The sequence below is a fragment of the Macadamia integrifolia genome, chromosome 8 (genome assembly GCF_013358625.1).
Source record: "Macadamia integrifolia cultivar HAES 741 chromosome 8, SCU_Mint_v3, whole genome shotgun sequence".
Classification (NCBI taxonomy): domain Eukaryota; kingdom Viridiplantae; phylum Streptophyta; class Magnoliopsida; order Proteales; family Proteaceae; genus Macadamia; species Macadamia integrifolia.
In genome coordinates, this window is record NC_056564.1 from 32929497 (window position 1) to 32949394 (window position 19898).

The following is a 19898-nucleotide window of genomic DNA, read 5'->3' on the forward strand; positions in this document are numbered from 1 at the left end:
GGCGGGCCAAGGGCAGGTTCGGGCCGTCAGGGCCAAACTTGCACCCCTAGTATCTATGTTTAGACACAACGAGTACAGAAAGATCGTGTTGGCCTACGCTTAAGATGCTCATGTAAACCCTTCCATTGATGTGTACCTACGTGAAGAGATAGCGTTCTCTTACACATTTTTTAGTTACACTTTTCAAATGTAATCCTTTGATGGGTTATGATATGTGTTGAAACTGCTAAGTTTTCTTTCCTCATTAACGGTACCCAACAAGTGAAGTTTCTACATCTCGTGGTCCTAGGCAAGATGACCCCATTGCCCCTTTCCTTTTCATTTTATATTCTGAATGTTTATCTTCTTAATTTCTAAAGCAATTGAAGATGGAAAGCTTGATGGGCTTAGGATTAAAAGATCTAGCTCTTCTCTTTCCCATCTATTTTTTGTTGATGATAGCTTGATCTTCTTGCAGGCTAATATCAATTCATTTAGAAACTTTAAAGACACATTTGATTGTATTGCAGGGCTTCCGGTCAAGTTGCGAACTTTAATAAATTTTCTATTTTTTTCAGCACTAACACTCCTAGATTCAGAATTCTTAGAATCCATTGCTTCCAAAGCCCATCTAAGTATCTTGGCCTTCCGACTGATATTGGAAAATCTAAGACTGCCATTTTCTCTAAAGTGTGGGACCATACTCTTGCTAAAATTCAAGGTAGGAAAGGGCAATCGCTCTCTTTTGGAGGAAAGGAGGTTTTGATTAAAACTATTGCCTCTACTTTGCCTTCCTTTGCCATTGCTCACTTCAAGCTCCCTTCTACCTTATTAAATGATTTGAATATGGCGATTGCTCATTTTTTGTGGAGCCAAAAAGAGAATGAGAGAAAACCCCAATGGACTAGTTGGTCTAACATGTGTGCTAGCAAACTTTATGGTGGTATGGGGTTTTGAGATTTACGTTTTCAGAATCAAGCTTACCTTGTTAAGCTTGCATCATAGTTTGTGTGACATTCGTCATTTCAAATTCCCCTTCAGCTACCATAAGAGTTTCTCAAGCGGCATTTGATGAAGAAAAAGAATATGCACTGATCCAGACTATAGATAGTTATAGTAAGTTTTAAAGTTTTGATTTGGTTCATGATGTGAAATGTAGAAATAAAAACAAAACCTTTTATTAAACGATTACTATATGGTTTCATAGAAAATGCAGCACCCAAAACTATACTCATTAAAAAAACATTAACAATTATTTAATATAAACTTATTATCATATAAAAGGCATAAACAACTATTTAAGGACGAGAGAATGTTGCCAGTCTAGCATAGGAAATATCAAACCAGTGGTCCAATTGGATGGTGAATGGGAGCATATTTACGTAAGTCAAGGGATGGTCTTTTCGCACCTTGCACAGTTGGGCATTTCCTGTACTAGACTAGCAGTGTTCTTTTCCCCATCATTTAATATAAACATACTTTTTTTTTTCTGAATTTTTAATGATTTTAAAAATAGAGAAGCACAAAAAATTTCATCAATGTGGATGAGGCCATGAGCATGTCGAATATTTGGGAGTGTTATTTATTTACCATATAAATAAAAAATTAATTGGTTTATATGGTTACAATATTTAAAACAAAAATCAAACCGTTCAATAAAAAAAAATTATGTTTTAAATAAAAATTGAACCATTTATCAAACGATTTCGTGGTTCCAATATAAATGTCTTAGTTCGGTTATGGTAAACAATATCGGTTTAGGTTGAAACCCTTGTCAGAGAACACCCCAAAAAATAGGAAACGTTTTAAATGCGTTTGCTATTTTTTGAGTGAAATAAATTTGATTTTAATTTTTTTTAAGTTTAATTTGATATTACATAAACTAATTGTAAGTAGTATATCAAATACTAGTATTTTATTAATAAGATATGTGGTGATTCTATAATTTATGCATTTTTTTGTTCAAACATGTACCTTTTTTTTGCCACTTTTGAAGTGTTTGACTGTTTTTTTTTTTTTTTTTTTTTTTTCTTTCGAATTCTGAGCTATTTTAAACGCGTCATATCGAACAAAGTTTTTTTATCGTTCCAATCTAACCAACTATGATCCAGATTCAAGCAAGAGTTCATTCATTTAATTTCTTAGGTGGTACTTTTACTCACAAAGGCTAGTTAGAAATGAATTTATGACAATTTCTCCATTTGATTTTTAAGAAGGTTTTAGAAATTAAAATGTTATACCCAAACCCAAATCCGGTCCAATAGGTGATGCACCAAAAAGTGTCAACATTGGTGACTATTCGATTACATCAATCTATTGCTTAGAGGGGGAAAAAACCCCTCATGTCAATGCAGGCAGTACCAATCGAATTGGAAGGGTTGCAGACCACATAAAACTTAATGTTAAGTTTTCCAAGCATCCTCTCAGTTAACTTAAATGCATGGTAGGCATTCCCACCATATGAACATGCACAAATCCTTAGGAACCAAAAAGGGCTGCAAACCAGATAAGTTTAGTAGCAAAAACTGACTACTGATTGGTTAGTGATCTACTAGTGAACATTAACTGGCGGGTCTTGCTGCCCAAAATTTCCTTGTTTCCTCGTGGGGCCTACTTCACTCGAAGCAACTACTCCACTATTATCCCCACACCACATGGGACCTACCTACTTCATTCATACTAATTATTATCCCAAAATGGTGGGTCCCTGTGGCCGGAGATGGGACTAAATCAATTTGGACAAGGCTCACTGGGCAGGAAAACTGGCCCTAGGGAGCCTTGACTACAAATAGAATGAGATGAGCCCTAGAGCTCATTTCTCAACCAAAATCGTGGGAGAGGAAGAGAAAGGAAGAGGAGAAGAAGGTTCTGGTTAGTCCCCCCCCCCCCCTTGTTGCTAACACACCTCCAAGTAAGGGGGCCATTCCCTAACCTCTTTTCCTCTTTCCTTTTTGGGTTTGGGTAGGTAGGAATTGGGATTATTCTGGGTTGGAGGATTACACCTCAAACCCAATGACTTTGGTTGGCCATAGTGCGCATTACACTTTTATGTGCCTTTTTCTAGCTCCAAATGCATTTCCCAAGCTCTAGGGGCATCTTTACTTAAAATGGGTTTAGGGTTTCAGTAGAAATATTGACATAGCTCCCAATTGGCCCAGTGAAAACACGATCAACCAAGTTCAAATGAAAGGTGGGAAGATCTCCTACAAACTCCATAGAACCAAACACGACCATCGGACTTGAGGTGGTTTAGCGTCGAGGTGTACAACACTTTTATGCTTTCACTTGTAGATCCACTATCAACCATTGACCATCTACCAGTGGATGGTCGGGTGGTAATCAGCCTATGTTTATATCAGTGGTTGTTACCTTACCAATAGGATAGACATCCATTGGTGGCCATCAATCGGTGGATTTGAGATCCTTATTCAGCCCTTTTTTACCTCACCAGTAGGACCCATCGGTAGGACAAACATATACCGGTGATGGACCTTACTAAACTGTCATTTGGGCAGATTTTTGGGATTTTAAGGCACCTTTTAGGGAACCTTCTTAGATATGATTTGACACTGTTTACCCTCGTAACTAGGACAAGGACAATTACCTTCGCTAAGGCCTAGCAGGGTACTTTGAGGGTGTACATTCTTGGGAACTTTCTCTCCCGGTCAACAGACAAAGTTAATGGTGATCTAACTTTCTTTTGGAGTGTTTGTAAATTCTAGAACTAATATATACCATTGCATTCATGTAGTTTAAAATTTATAGCATCATGTATGCTTTACTGTAAGTTACATAAAATGTTATATATGAACTATTGTTATAAATGTGATTATGTTGTGAATGGTTGGAACTAGTGTGGCCAAAGGGAATTCTAGTACCATAATCGTCACATTATTGATTGCATCATGCATTGCATGCTCATTAGATCTAGTTGTGGATATGGCTAAGCGGTGTGGTCGATGGTAATTCCTAGTACCATGTATACCAAACTAATTGCATATATGCTAGAGCTAGTCTTGGATATGGGATATAATGTGGTCGATGGGAATTTCAGCACCGTATTTTCCATACTACATGTATCATTATTAAAAACATGTATATTATTGTGGTTAGGTGTAACTTCTTTATGCTATGACCCATTGCCAACAGGGGGTGAGGAATTGAATAATCCACTGTGGTAGATTTGATGAGGCTTTTCGGGATGCCACTTCCATGGTACAATATGATTATTGTCGAAGGCAGAAACTAGCCCTGTGTGGTTGATGGTAATTTCGGTGCCATGATTGTCAGGATGAGATTATTAGGGATTTGTTGGGTGACCAATGGCACATTCTTAGACCGGCAAGCTCATAACCGCAACTAGGGTTTATATTGTTGGGCGATCAATGTGCAATTTTTGAGACCGTGGATACTGCTTAATGTGTTGCAAAGCATTAAACCAACTTAATTGTATGTTAGGGGGATAATCATAGAATGAATTGCATCATACTCGCATCATGGTCTATTTGTGTCCACTTGCATAAATCTCATCCCTCACTGGGCTTAGTGAATCTCACACCACATGCATGTTCCTTTTTAGATGATGATTCTTGTATTGTGATGTCTATGAGCAGTGATACATCCTCTTCAATGGTTGACTTTGATGGAGACTGGTGGACATCAGAAACTGAGGAATACGACATGGATTGTGCTTGCGACATTTGTGCCTACAATGTGCCATGATTGAGGGTTGTGCTATCTATTGTCATTTTGATGTATTTTTGGATGTTACATTGTGGGTATTCATAACATATGAGATAATTTCGGTTATTGTAATATAACTAACACTTAGGTTCTCTCCAAATCTTATAATTAGTATCTTATTATACTATTTCCACTGTATTCTAATTTTAAATTGATTTTGGTTATGGATGGTGATAGTTAAGTTACTATTTCAAAGATATTTACAGTGTTATAGGACAATGGTAAACGTCTTAGTCACATTTCCAACACCTACGAAAGGGTGGAATGTGACAAAAAAATATGTTTAGATGTGAATTGACTATCTATGTATTTATTTCAGCATGTATGGCTTTATAAATCAATGTATTGTTATGTTTTATACTATCATTAGGAGTACTGCATCGAGGGACATGGAAGTGAAAGGACATATGTCGATGACATACGGACAGGTGATCTAGACTCAAAAAATAAAATAAAACAAATGCAAGAACGACGATTAAAAAGCAGCCTCCTCGAAGCTTAATATCATAATTTTGGATAACATAATTGATATGAAAAAAAATCTAATCGAATTAAATCAAAGTAAACTATTATACCTAGAACCATATGATATATGGTCGATCATGTATACCTGAATTGACACCTTAACTATTTTACCCTGGCCCCAAAATACAAAGAAAACAGATGTAAAAGTAAAATAACAAAAAGAATCATAAAATAATAAAGGCACTTTACACCAAAAAAGATAGAAAAAGAAAAATATTAGGACAAAAAGATACCTGGCAGGTGATCTTGAGGGATATCACCCTTGTGGATGCTGTTGTGCAACAGCTCTCCTCAAACTTCATCAGTTCATGAATATATAGTTTCTAAGTACATAGAGGTATACTAACCCTCCCTCCAAAAAAATAAAATAAAAGATAGGTAGAGGTCAATATATATAGGTCATCTCAGTAGCCCTATTTATAACTCATGGGCCTCCACTGGATACGGTAAACCGCCAATCTTTTCTTACCTATTATGTGAGGGAAACACCAAGGTTTCCTCTCTAAACGGGCCAAACCAAGTAAGAGGGAAATCTTTACTTAAAAAAGAAAAAATTGCAAATGATTGGAAGACAACTTCTTTTATGGTCCTTTTTATTTCGAAATAATAGGGGATAAGGCCGACTCTTCATCTCCTTCATTGGAACCTCAACGGTTTTCCTATGTCACTTTTACTGTCTATTGAGAATTCCTTCATTGTCTCGGCTCCAGTTAATTATGTGTAGACATACACAACATTATCGAGTAGTGTTCTTTCTCTCTTAATGTTACTATTAGGCTGTTATCAAAATGACAACAATATCCTAGACTTTGCACCGTCAAAACTTTTGATTCTCAAACCATGCATGCGTAGCACTATGACAAATAGGACCTGAATTGGCTGGACCAACAAAAAGTCGATTGGTTCAGTTTGGGCCGAATCTTAATTGGTTTCATTTAGGGTTGAGGTTTTATTTATTTATTTTTTTGTAGAAGGTTGAGGTTTTATGGAACCAATAGAAACCAAAAAAGAAAAAAAAATCAGACCAATCAGATATAATAAACAAAACCGAAAACTGGACCAAATCATTAAAAATTGAAACCAGACAAAGCCAAGATTTTCTAATTAATGTGAAACACCCTACTTACCAAAAAAAAAAAAAAAAAAAAGACTATACCAAACCCAATACTAGCCTGATTAACTGATAACAGAAAGTGAAAACAAACCGGATCGAACCAACCATTTGACAGCTTTATCCTTGATGGATATCCTAATTTTCACACCAATCAAACTTTGCCTAGGGGTAAATAAGGAATTGAAAAATCTAAGACACACACACACGAAGGTATGCACTGATGGAATGGTAAAAATTTTAATTTGAGAGTATGGAATTCAATAAGTATCTAAATGCTACGAAAATAGTTAATCACTAGAGTCCGATTGTTTACCAAAGAGGGAAAAAAAAAATAGAGTCCGATTAAAGTGGTAATGTAAAGTAATATTTAGTAGTTTCCTAATTAGGGTGATAATTTATTAGATGATTCCTAGCAAGGAAATTACTCTTTGTAGGAAAATTATCCACAAAAGTGGATGTTTGCACAACTATATCTGGACATTCCAACATCAGATCGACAGAGCCCTCCTTTTTTTTTCTTTTCCTTTTTTTTTTTTTTTTTTGGCAATTTACAGGAAAATTTGCAAGTAAAATATCATATGGAAGAAAATTTTTAAAATGAAACAAATAAAGCCCAATTACGGGACAATCTTGTTTTAATTAACGTAGGTGAAAAAAAAAGAGTCTAAACCTTACCTTCTTACCCTTTTTAGTATAAAATTTTGGGTTAATTACTTGGGCACCCTCTGCACTATGGTCAAATTGCTTGACACCCCAAAACTTTGAAAAGTTTACATGAAGCCCCATACAACTTGATGGTGTTAGTCTGCTTTTAGTGGTTGAATGAAAATGTCATTTTAACCTTATGAGTTATTCAACTTAAAAAATCTTATATCGATTTAAGTAGTGGGTGAAGGGATTCTCCTTTCACCAATCTTCCATCTCAAAATTATTCAACTAAATTAGCAGTAAGAGCAGCCACCCTCAATGAAAAAGATGAAGCAAACAAAGGCCGGCGGAATAGGTTTCTCAGCCAAGAAAACAACCAGCAGGGGAATGGTAGAGAGAGAGAGAGAGAGAGAGAGAGAGAGAGAGAGAGAGAGAGAGATCTGTTTTTCCTTCACTCTACTAGAAAACCAAAGGCGCAATTAATGGATCTTTTTAGTTTTTACATACACAGACACAAACGCAAACCCAGTTTCTGTGAATTGTATATATAATCTACAGGTGATATTTAATTTGAAAGATGAGAGGGGATCAAGAATTCTTTGCTTAAGATGAAAGAGAAACGATTCTGCTCCTCTCTCCTCTTTTGCAGCCAGATTTGTTGGGGATTCTTTTTTAGTCACTGTAATTCATTTTTTTCATTTACTTTACCCAAAAAAAAAAAAGAAAAAAAAAAACTCCTTATGCTAGACATAGTTCATACACTTCATCAAATCCTACTTCACTCCTACTAGATGTGACAACCATTAGTTTGTGTGTTAATTTCTTTGTCTTAACTCCCACTTTAGCAGCAAATGATGGAGATACAAATAAATACGATGCACCAAAATAAAATAGTACATATGCAGGTATCATCGAGATCAATAGGGTACCTATAACAACCCCCAGGTGTAGACTTAGAATCCTCTATAGTAATAGTGAACACTCGTCCTTGTGGTCTAGCTCCTAGCGTGTTTGAGCAAAACGATTAGCTAGTTGAAGCTAATCTAGCCTTGGACGTCCTACATATGGATCTTCGAGTCTCCTATGTGGGCAGTATCTAGGCATGTGGCCCGTCTATTGAAAGACAAAGCATTTGAATGGTCCCATCTGTTGGGGTGCTCCGGTAGGCCTTGGTTGTTGTGGGGCTTGTGTTGCTTCAGGTCTTCTGAACTGAGTGGCAATCAGGTTGGGATAAGATCCTCTTGCCATCCTACTAAAACCTTGTACTATCGGTTTCTTTCCTTGCTGGCTTAGGTAGTTGTCTCTCTACCTATCTTCACTTGCCTGACTAGACCATCTAAGCATAACTTTGTAAATGATGTGCTTCCAACATAAAACCAATTCCAGGTCTAAGTCTTTTTTCAAATTTCTTTGCCTTAGCCCTATCCACCTTTAGATGTTCTGGTGCAAAAAAGAACAACTCTTCAAACTTTTGTTGATATTCTAGTAGGGTCCTTGTGTTAAGCCCATGAATTCAGCTTCTTTCCTATCCTTCACACTCTCTCGAAAGTAGTTTCCAAAGAATGCTTCATTAAAGTGTCCCCAAATAAGGTCGGGTGTGCTGCTGCTAGTATAGGCTTTGTAGCCTTCCACCATACACTAGCTTCATGTTGAAGCTGATAGTTGGCACATATGTGCTTTTGCTCATCAGTACATGCCATCACCTCGAAAGCTTTTTCCATACCCTCAACCCACTTAGTCGATGCCAATAGATCTTGAGAGATACCACTGAAGTAAAGGGCTCGGTACTTCTGAAACCTTTCCATTAGCTTCGAAGTACCCACCCACTCATGCATAGTAGTTTGACTTTGTGGTGTCAGTTTTCCATGTGGTATTGTCCATTTAATGTAGGTGGAGGTGTCGAATTTGCATTAGAAGGTATCTGTTGTAGTGTGGGAATAGCTAGATGTATGGATTGCATTTGGGGTGAGACTGGCTGAGTTTCCCGTGTCCGGATTATGGCATCAATCTGAGTGCCCAACCCAGTCATAAACTCTCTCTATTCTTAATGCAGCCCTTGTATCAAATTGTTTATGATGGATGCTACATCCTGAGCTGTCATTACGGGAAGGACCGAAGGAGGAGCATTAGGTCTTGCTGCTTCAGGTACCTCATCTCGTTCAGATTTAGGTGATGGAGTTCGATTTACAGTAGCTCTTGTGACACGACATTACCTTTTAGGTGGTTGTCCCACTTGTGCATGGGCTCGCTTCGGTGGCATTGGGAATCTTCTGTTACAATAAACACCTCATATAAATTCCCGACAAGTCATCATAGCCTCTAAATCACATTTCAATATATTGATACTCGTTAAGAAAATGGCACGGAAGAATAACATTTTTTATCCTAAGGTTTTGGCTCCAACCGGTAGGTGCATCCGGCGATGCTCTGTACCGGCTGGAGTCAACCGGTGGAAGAAACCGAAAGTTGTCCTGGGGCCATTTTTCAACCGACAGGTTGGAGGATAAAAATCCTCTTTTTAACTCCAGCATAAGCCCATTCCCTACTCTATTTTCTTACCTCTTCTTTGGAGAATGACTGGTGAAGGCTTCCCAAGGATAAAAGGCATCAACTAGTGGTCTCGCCCCCCCCCCTCGCATCTACAACCATTCACACGCGCGAGGTAAGTCCCTACATTCCTTTCTTGGGTGTTTTTTTTTCAAAGCTTAATTTTGAAATCTTAGGCTCCGTTTGGTATCGTTTCTGTTCCAGAAACTCCGTTTCGTGTCAGAAACGGAAATTTCAGTTTCTGTGTCAAAACGCCGTTTTTAAACGATTTAAGGCTGTTTGGTGAATCTGTTTCTAGAACAGTTTCAGAACCAAGAAACGACATTTCTTCCGTTTGGTAATACTTGTTTCAGAAACGGTTTTTTTTTTTTTTTCTTTTAAGTCAATAATTACAAAAATAACATTAAAATACTATAAGCATATAAATTTTTTTTGGACAATAAAATATTACACACCAACGAAAAAAAACATGGTTTCCAAAAGATGAATAAAATACAGTATTAACAATGCCTTGTGCAAGTTAACTATTACATAATTCTCCAAATTTTCACTTTTTTTCCAAGTCTGAAGACTTGAATGCATGGAGGATGTCTTTCATCTTATTTGTTTGGTCCTCTAATCCTTTAAGTGTCCCTTCTAGATATCCTTTCATGTACTCGTTCGAAACGGAAAGTGGTCTGGATGATGTTGATGTTGAGCTTGAGTTTTCTGAACATAATGTATGTTGTATGGTAGAGATATGTGTTTCATCTTTCAACCATACAAATATACCACATCCACGGTTATCAACCTATATCAAATAATAGATGTGATTAGGGTCGTTGAAATTTAACATCGAATTAAACAAAAATCATAAATTATCTATAGGTATAGGTCAATCGTAGAAATAAATTACCCCAGTTGAACTTGGGCAACATAGAAAATACTGTCCCTTGTTTGGACCTTTCGTCGCAGTTCGTACTTTGCATTGACCTTTACCACATCTACATAGATGTAGTTGGTCCACCCACATGAAAAAATTACATGAATCTTCACACTTGAAAAATTATCTTCCAATATTTTTACCCGACTTGGTTGTATATTTACCACAACTCTTCCCACAAATTTCACAAGTTGCTATCATGAGTGGGGGCATAGAAGAAGTCATCTGTAACAGAAATTTATTTATCAAAAAATTTAATATAGCATCCAAATATATGACATTCATAATAATATATCAACTTGTACCACATATATAAATGTACCATAAAACAAGTACTACGTGGGTTGAAACATCAATTTAGGTTTTTAGTTTTGGCAAAATAGTTATCGGATTTAGTTTTCAACTAGTTCTGGCATCCTTTGCTGTCTAGCCATTGCATTTGTAATTCTTAGCCTAGTGGCATTCATCTCTTTTGCCCGATTTCGTTGACTTGATTGTATTGTAGAATGATCAACGAAATCTTCATGTGGCGGATTCAAGTCATCTTCTGCAACTTTTAAATCATCGCTCATCCCCACGAATTCTGCATCAGCAATATGCTCTTCTCGAATATAGTTGTGTAGCCCACAACATGCCAATACGATTGAAGCCTAAGTTTCCACTGGGAACTGATGCATTAGCCTTAAAATTTTAAATTTGTTTTTCAATACCCCAAATGTGCATTCAATAACATTCCGAAGTGATGAATGTCTATAATTGAACAACTCTTTCGCTGTTCTTGGGGATCTTCTACGCCCTTTATAATCCGGTAGATGGTATCTCTCACCCCGAAATGGTGTCAAAAATCCAGATTGGCTAGCATACCCAGAGTCGACAACATAATACTTTCCTACAGACAAAAAATAATATATGTTATTACGTATACACTCAAATGAAAATCTAATATATTAGTATAAAGTTAATACCTGGAGGTGGATGAGGAAAACTCAAACGAGGATCACTTCTTGCCTGTTCAAGTACTCGACAATCGTTTGCACTACCTTCCCATCCCGCATACACATATGTGAATCGCATGTCAAATGAACATGCACACATCACATTTTGAGTTGTGATCCCCTTCCGATTCCTATATCGAATTTGATCCTCTCTTGGAACTACCGCATGGATGTGAGTACCGTCTATGGCGCCAATACAATGCTATGACATATATTGACAATTAAATGGCCAGTGCATATAAGAATATAAACATTCATATATTTAATTACAGACATGTATCATATTAACATATTTACCTTGAAAAAAGGGTAGTATTTCGGGTTCTGTGCAATCTCTATCGGTATCATATTGACGTCCGGCGGTCTGATTTTCTCTTTAGCCAGGCGTTGCATTGCAATCAAGACAAAATTGAATGTTCGACTAATTGTTTCTCCTGAGTGGTTGAAATGATTTTGGGTGTCCCTATTACTTGAACCCTTCCCAACAATCCATAGGAACATTCCAAGCTGTTCATCCACTCTGATGTTGGTCGTATCTTTCAACCACCCCCTATGTCTAACATAGTCACATAGGTTAAGGAAGACATGACGTTTCATCCTAAACTCTTCATAGCATCTATTGGTATGCCCATTCAATACCTCATGCATCATGACAGCACCTGAAAATACACTATCCCGACATGGTTCTCGAATATATACAGCCTCACACAGTAATTCCATTCCCATGTGAGTGACCATATCTTCTTCATCACTAGAAGTTTCACGTAATGCATTTGACATAACTGCAATAAATAAACAATTACTACACATTTGGAAACAAATGTCTGTAAAACATAACAAGCTGACACATCGTGTCAACCCAAAACCACATGTTCAGCATTACACATATCAATAATAGGAAAAAACATAAAAAAATAAAGCCAAGTCATGCAATGTATCTCCAAAAGTAAAATTACACACATCAAAAGTAGAGTCTCGAATCCAAAATTATCAAAAGTAGCATACAAACACAACATCAACTACTCCAACGCATCTAAAAGCCAAATCCTCTTCGCAGGCTCTGCACAGACAAACAACTCCCTCCAACTAGGATCAGTACACATACAACTGGTGGCCTTCAAATATATCTCCTTTGATATATCCGGTATGGAGGATATCACTGCCTCACATGCACTCACACTGAAATCTCAAGGACAAGATGCACCTACCCCACCATGAACAGGAGATGTAACAGAAGTACTAGATGCTTTCTCAATTTTCATGGATAAATACTTCCCATACAAGTCCTTCACGTGGCTATCTCCCTTATTGGCGCTCTTCTTTCTTCGTCCCGTAGGTGTCCTATCAAGACTTCGTTTTGTGGTGGTCTTGAGTTGGAGTATGAGTATCCTCATGAAAGGGGTCAGTCATGCTTATATGCACCGGGGTACTGGGGGAGTGAGAGAGTTGCTCATTATCAACTATATTAACAGCGTCGATGCCATCCAGATCTTGAGCACTATCAACCCCTAAGTTACCTCTAGCATATGCATCCCCAAATACCATGCTCAAATCTGGCCAATTGTTTAGTCCATACTTCTTGTATTTCAACCAACCTGGATTTGCCTGCATAAGCAGTAATTGTATCATTTAGATGTACTACTCATTGTAATCTAATTTTTAAATAATTGAACTAGCTACTGAAATCTATTGTACCTGTATTGCCCTATCCCATACGGACTCATCATCGACTGTGACTATTTTTGTCATTGAGTTCCACCCAAATCCAGTTGTGTCAAGCAGTCTCTTGAATTGTTGATACTCTTGTTTCAACTTGTTCATCTTATTGCGTAACTGTTCTCTCCCAACTGGACGATTTAAAGCCTGTTGAAATTGCTTTGTAATGATCTCCCATCCAGTTTTGTTAAATGAATTACCGGATTTGTGACCATTTTTTACAGCTTCTTTCATTGCTTCAATGAACACAGTGGTCTCAAATTCTGATCACTTAACGGCAGGGATACTACTTCCAGACATAATAGCTAGACATTATAAGCTAGTGTAAAAGTTAGCATACTAGGAACCAAGCAGAGTTTAAAGCCACAGATTATTCACATGAAAAGCATCGGGGACAGTTTTAATGAATACACAAAAGACATTTGAGGTTAGCAAAATTAATGGTAAAACATAACAACCGAACACAAAATGAAATAAGATTAGAGAATACATAGCAATTAACCTTGCAAAATTGGGAAATGTTTGAATAGCCATGCTGACACTCTAAAAATTGAATATACTACCACCAAAAAATATTGTAATGTAAGTAAATTTTAAGAGATGGAAGTTGTCACTGGTCCTTGATACACAATTTATGAAAAACCCCAAACGGGGAAAATGCAAAAAAGAAGATTATGGTAATGCTGTGTTTTCATCTGCTGCACCAGAGTATTAACCTTTGCTGGACAAAACTAAACCATCTCAACTGATTTTCCTTACCACATTCCCAAAGCAGAGACTCAATTGTACAATCAAATGCATTCAATAAGGGCAATATTTAATTTAGATTATTCTGAATGTAACAATTTAACAACCTTATCCAGCCTACACTCATACATTTCCAATGACTCAAAACTGAACTACAATAATTCTGGAGAAATCCCAAAAAGTCAGTTTACTTCTCTAACAGTCTCACCAACTTAAAAATCCCAGCCAAATCGCCAACGTAGGCGATGAACCTATGCGGGACACCTATCATCGTCATTCTGATGATTATCTTAAGGTTGTTGTAAAAGCTGAGAGCCACTTCAAGGAACACTCAAATGACTGCCACTACCGGCAACGAGAGAGGGATAAAGGCAGAGAACATGTATTGAAAATTCTAGATGTTGATTCACTTTAACATAGAAGATATCACTTCTTACCTCAAATGAGAAGACCAATATCATTATAGATTTCTTCATTCTTTTTCTCTTTTGCTTATTTTCGTATTATATATCTTTTAGTCTAAAGTATAAGAAATCTCGCCCTCCCCTCCCCCCCCCCCGCCCCAAACACGGAACAATATAAATAGAGTTAGAAAAGATAAGAGAGACAAGTTCAGAAAACAGTGAAGTTGATTTTGATTCCTAGGCATATCTTGTTGTCTATATCAATTGGATGGTTACAATGTTCAGAGAGAGAGAAAAAAAAAAAAACTATAATACTAACTACACACATCATCAAACTACATAACCTTTCAATCTCAATTTATAAACGGTCTGTTCATGTCCCTCACCAAGCTCAAACCCCTATCTCTCATTCCCTTTTATATATTATACACAGTAATCTTTCATTCCCTTGATTTTAACATTTTCGCAACTTCTTAATCATGCAACACCTGGGAGATAATATATAATGTTACACACAAAATCATCTCAATCCGATTCTCTATTCTCACTTACTGTAGATCAATGCTATACAATCAAACAAACACATCACATCGCTTATTGGGGTTCACTTTGGGGTTACCCTTTCTCATCATTACAATGAATTCATCATAGTTGATCCGTCCATCCTATAGGCATTGGTAATAATTTTAACTATCAGTAATTTTATATATTCATTATCTATACCTAACAACAGATGGTATGGGTGCATTATACCATTTTTAAACTACACATTTAAGATTTGAAAATCAAATAGTAATTCTTCATTGTCTAAGCAAAGACTATTTTTTTTTAAATAATCTGTCTAATTTGGTGTACACTCAATGAATTAGAATTTAGAGGTCACAGCTTCCTAGGATGTTCGTAGGTGAAATGTAGAACTAAATATGTATTATTTTATTTTCTGACTGTATATTACTTACATTATTAGAATCAATTTTCAGAAATAATTTTCTTTATGTCTTTGTTATCATTCATGTAAAACTTGCGGAGTGCTTCCTCCAACTCTTCTGTTGTAATATACTTAAAATTTTTCAGAGATAGATAGTTTTATTCTTCTTATACTACTAATATCTATAATAGACCTCGCAACCATGGAATATAATTAATGACAAGAGTGTTTGGAACATAAATTGGACACGAAAAATATTTGAAATAATTATTCAAATATAATTTATTTAAAGGAGGAGTAATCCCAGAAAGTCATTGGAAACTCATACATTTCCAATGACTCAAAATTTTCGGACTATAATCAATGTTACATTTGAAGCAACTTGAATGATGATCCATCTACACTGAGAAGTATGTCAGGTCCTTTCCAATTAACATTACAACTTAAGTTTTTTGTTTCACAATGTTCACTGTTCTTTAGTTCCTCAGACGGCACCATACAATAAGATATGTGGAGTGGTTTTTTTTAACTCAATTCCAAAGTCTCCTGCCTGAAAGATTTTGAGAAGAAGGGATCTTATCAATCGTGTTCTTCTTGTTGCTTCAACTAAACCATGGTCTTTTTTGTTTACTTGACAATGGGTATATAAACACTTCAATGGCATCTTGAGTATATTTTTGGGTCATTCAATTGATTATTTCATTATCTGTTAACTTTTTGGTCCTAGAATGTGTTGATTCATGTATTTTGTGCCCTTTCAGAAATAATTAATGCATTTCAGCCTTCCAGAACTTGAAACAATGTTGTATGTGGGATAAGTTGATTGATTTCTGGTTTAACTATGGGTCATGCTCTCGAAAACATAAACATGGTGCATTTGAGCTTGGTAGAGGCATGACCTTGTGTTGCCTCTGACTTAAGGGTTGAGGGAGACATGGTGTCCGTTATAGATTCACAAGTGGGATTTCTTGGTGAGTGTTGAATTTGATCTATCATCATGAGTTATTTTCTGAAGAATGCAATAGCTTATATATAACAAACATTATGAACCATCAGACAAAGATATTCACAGGCTTCTTGTAGTTTATGAGGTGAACCAGCTGCCAAACAAATTCTGGTTTTCTTTGGGCTTGGATCTGTTCCTAAAATTCACAAAGAACTATAATGTTCCATTAGTGAAAGATCTTCACAGGCTTCTACTGAGAAATGTGTGGCACTATGTAAGGAGAAGGTAATCTGGTTGCTTGACTTTTGATGCTAGCTAATGGATCTCAAGAAAGAGGATACTACTAATACTATATCTCATTTATTGAAATGGTTTTTCTCTGAGGTAGTTTTGATGTAAATTTCCTAGAATGGATATAGTTTTAACCAGTGAAATTTCTAGATCGTTAATAGCAAAGGGTGATTTCTTCCTCTAGTAAGGTAGAATTCTACATTATGTGTTGCTAGTGGGATCTCTGTACACAGCTCTGTTCAATGTTGATCATTCATTCCAGTAGGCCATCAATTAGGCCTTGATGGAGCAAGCATTGTAGCTTTGGGTTGGCCTAGTACGAGACCACTTCAATTCAGCTGGACTGAAAATCAGATCGAACCAACCGATTAACACCCCCTATTGGAATGATTAATATTGAACAGAGTATAAGTGTAGCTTGAAACTTAGAAAGGGTCATCAATTACTGATGAAAGGTTGGTTGAGGATTCTAAGCTACAGGGATTGGAGGCATATACTTCATATCGCCTAGCGACCCCAATCAACCCCAACAGTAGTATCACATATCATCTCAACAGGCTAACCGAGCTTTAAGATCTCAAAATGGTGGCCTATCTAGGCTGATACAAGCCTTTTCAATGTCTAAATGGTATGTTGATTGTGTTCACAACTTGAAGTTCAAAGGTTTCAAGGGTTGTAATTGGTTTTAATGTCAATATAGGCTGATGAAATGAAATCAATCAACCAAACAACCTTCAGAGTTAATCAAGTTAACAAGAAATATAGTCCCTACTTCCATAAATCAGGCACCATTACTCAGAATCACCACAGCCCCCATACCAAGATGCACAATTCACCATATTATTAAATTTAACAAGACTGAGTTGTTGAATTAAATTTAACAAGTCACACGAGAAAGGGATAAAATGGTCACCAATAAGTCTCATCTTTTGCATATATCTCCTAAAAGGAAATTATTCAAAGGATCAAATAGAACTAAAATGAAAAGAAAAATATCAGATTACACATAAATAGGGCATCCCCTACTCAGATAAAAAGGAATATGGGGACATGTTTATGGCATTTAAAAGGGAAATGGAGATAAACCAAATTAAAATTTAGAAACCATGGCTTGAGTATAATATGTGAAGTAGAGGATCTTACTCATAAATAAGGGAAGTTTATATCCTCTTTAACTACACAGTAGATAACAAGAAACCAGTGGTAACGAGACTCCTTGCAATCAACCCAGCCCCTCAAACAGGGCTCCAAATCTCAGGAGAAATTAAGAACATGTTTGTAATCCCCAACTCTATCAAATCCAACCCAATAACAGACCCAAAAGTCGAAGATTGAAGAAAAACAAATTCTGCAATTATGTCTGCCGTAGGAGAGAGAAAAGGCCAGATTTTCAGTTATTGCAGCAGGGTTTTGGGTTGGGATTCTTCAGGGAGGGTCATCCAGAAATAGCAACTCTAATCCCTAAGTTTGATAATGAGTGGGAAAGGTATGAAAGAGATTCAACAAATCTCTCACCACTCGGTTGACTCGTTAACAACAGGTAAATCAAAAAAACAGAGAAACAATAAGAAATGGGGAAGAAGAATATTACAGGAGGTGTATGGATTCAAGAAGCAAAGGAGAAGAAGAAGAAATAGAAGAGAAGAAGACGAAATAGAAGAGAAGAAGAAGACTTTACCTCTCTGTATAGGGGGTCTAGAAAAACCCTAAAATTTGTCCCAATACCTGCTCTGTGATTACAATAGATGAACAAGAAGGAGAAGATGTTAGAATACAAGAAGAAAGAGGTTAAAAGAGATGAAAAAGAAGAAGGAGAAGAAGAGCCGAAATCGAAATTACCTGCAGAGGAGATTCCACAAGGGGGCGAGCTCCTTCTTCTCCTTCTTCTCTCCTCTCTCTGTGCGAGTTCCAAACTATTCGAAACCAGAACTTTGTTTAGCTAATCGATCTCTGTCTCTGGTAGAAAAGAAAAAATGAAGAAGAAGAAGGAGAAAAAAACCCCTAAATTTCACACAAACCCTCTCTGTGGTTACAATAAATGAAGAAGAAAGAGTTTGAATAGAAGAAGAAAAGAAGAAATGAAGAAGAAGAAGGAGAAGAAGGAGAAGAAGGAGGAGAGGTGAAGCACAGACCTAAGGTGAAGAACCGAACTGGGCACTCTCTTTCTTTCCTCTCTGCTATCCTCTCTCTACCGCGGACAATTGGGAACGATCGTTCCTCCCTCTATTAATTTGGAACGAAACTTGGCCGACGGAACAGCCTTCGAGCGTTTCATCAAATTAGGCAATTTTCGTTTCTTGCGGCCCTGACAATTTCGAAAAAACTGGAACGGACCCTAAACATGCCAAACGGTTTTCAGCGTTTTTTCGTTCTATTAACACGAAAAAACGCTAGAAACGTTTTTTTATGAACTATACCAAACGGCCTCCTAGTTGTTAAGATTGGGATTGTCTAAGCTGCGGATCCTTATTTTCAGTAATCTCTGTTACTTTTTATTGGGGCCAAGAAACCAGCCATTTTTTTCAGTAAATTTAGAAAACGAAATCATTACAAAAGAAAGAAAAAATTGAAAACAACAAGGAGTGTTAGGCCAAGCTTGTCTCTTGCCCTCAAAAGAGGTATAACAATGGTGAACAATTGAAGAATGGTATGTCAGAGATTATTTGGAATCGTCAGATTGTCATCGTTGAGCAGCCATGGAAGGGTTTTCTAAGGGAACATAGAATCCCGAACTCATTTTCATCATTCTATTTGGGGTTTTACAATGAAGGGTAAAATAATAAATTTACCTTTCTTTAAGGGTAGTTTGGTCATTTAGTAAATTTAACCTCTTGATGTCAGAATTAGGTTTCAAGTTAGGAGGTTAATATTTTTTCAAAAGTTTAAAAATGTGGAGGTGACAACGAATTCGGTATCAAATTAGGGGTGGAACTTGAAAATTTTCCAGGAAAAAAAAGAGAAAAAGGTATCTCATTTTTTACCTAATGAATGGAGTGCCTAACACCTTCCCCAGAGCGTAACTTGACCTATATCCAGAGTCCCAGACCAATGATTTAACCATTCTCCCATTGGATAGTTGTAGATTCATTTTTCATTTTGCATGGGTACCATACCCTTATCTGGATGGTGCACCTATTTTGATATCTTCTCTCTCCCCAAAAGAGATGAGGTGAACAAATGGAAATTCCACCTATGGTTCTCACAATAGGTCTTGATTTTCTCAAAGTTTGCAAAGCGGTAGAGGGGTGATTATCAAAAACAGTATGGGAAAATTTCTACTAGCCACGTGTTTTTTTGGTCGCCAGAAGGTCAGATTTCATAGCACCACGTGTACACATTGCTTGTGGTTCTTAGCATCTTCTATGGAGGCGGAGGCCATTGGAGATGCCCTCC

At 36.8% G+C, this 19898-nt stretch overlaps 1 protein-coding gene and 1 long non-coding RNA gene across 2 annotated transcripts in view; both read right to left on the minus strand.

Annotated features, from left to right (window-relative positions):
- The window catches only part of LOC122085486, a 22231-nt gene extending 16631 nt beyond the window's left edge, over positions 1–5600 (minus strand). The window contains exon 1 of the mRNA XM_042653939.1: positions 5481–5600. The gene's annotated coding sequence lies outside the window, so the exon portion shown is untranslated. The remainder of the gene's footprint in view (positions 1–5480) is intronic.
- A 7724-nt stretch (positions 5601–13324) lies between these two features.
- Positions 13325–18701, minus strand: LOC122085442. Its single transcript, XR_006142130.1, has 3 exons — positions 18345–18701; positions 18184–18235; positions 13325–13494 (listed from the first exon to the last, which is right to left on the minus strand). It is a non-coding gene; the product is annotated as an uncharacterized LOC122085442 (long non-coding RNA).
- Between the last annotated feature and the right edge of the window lie 1197 nt (positions 18702–19898).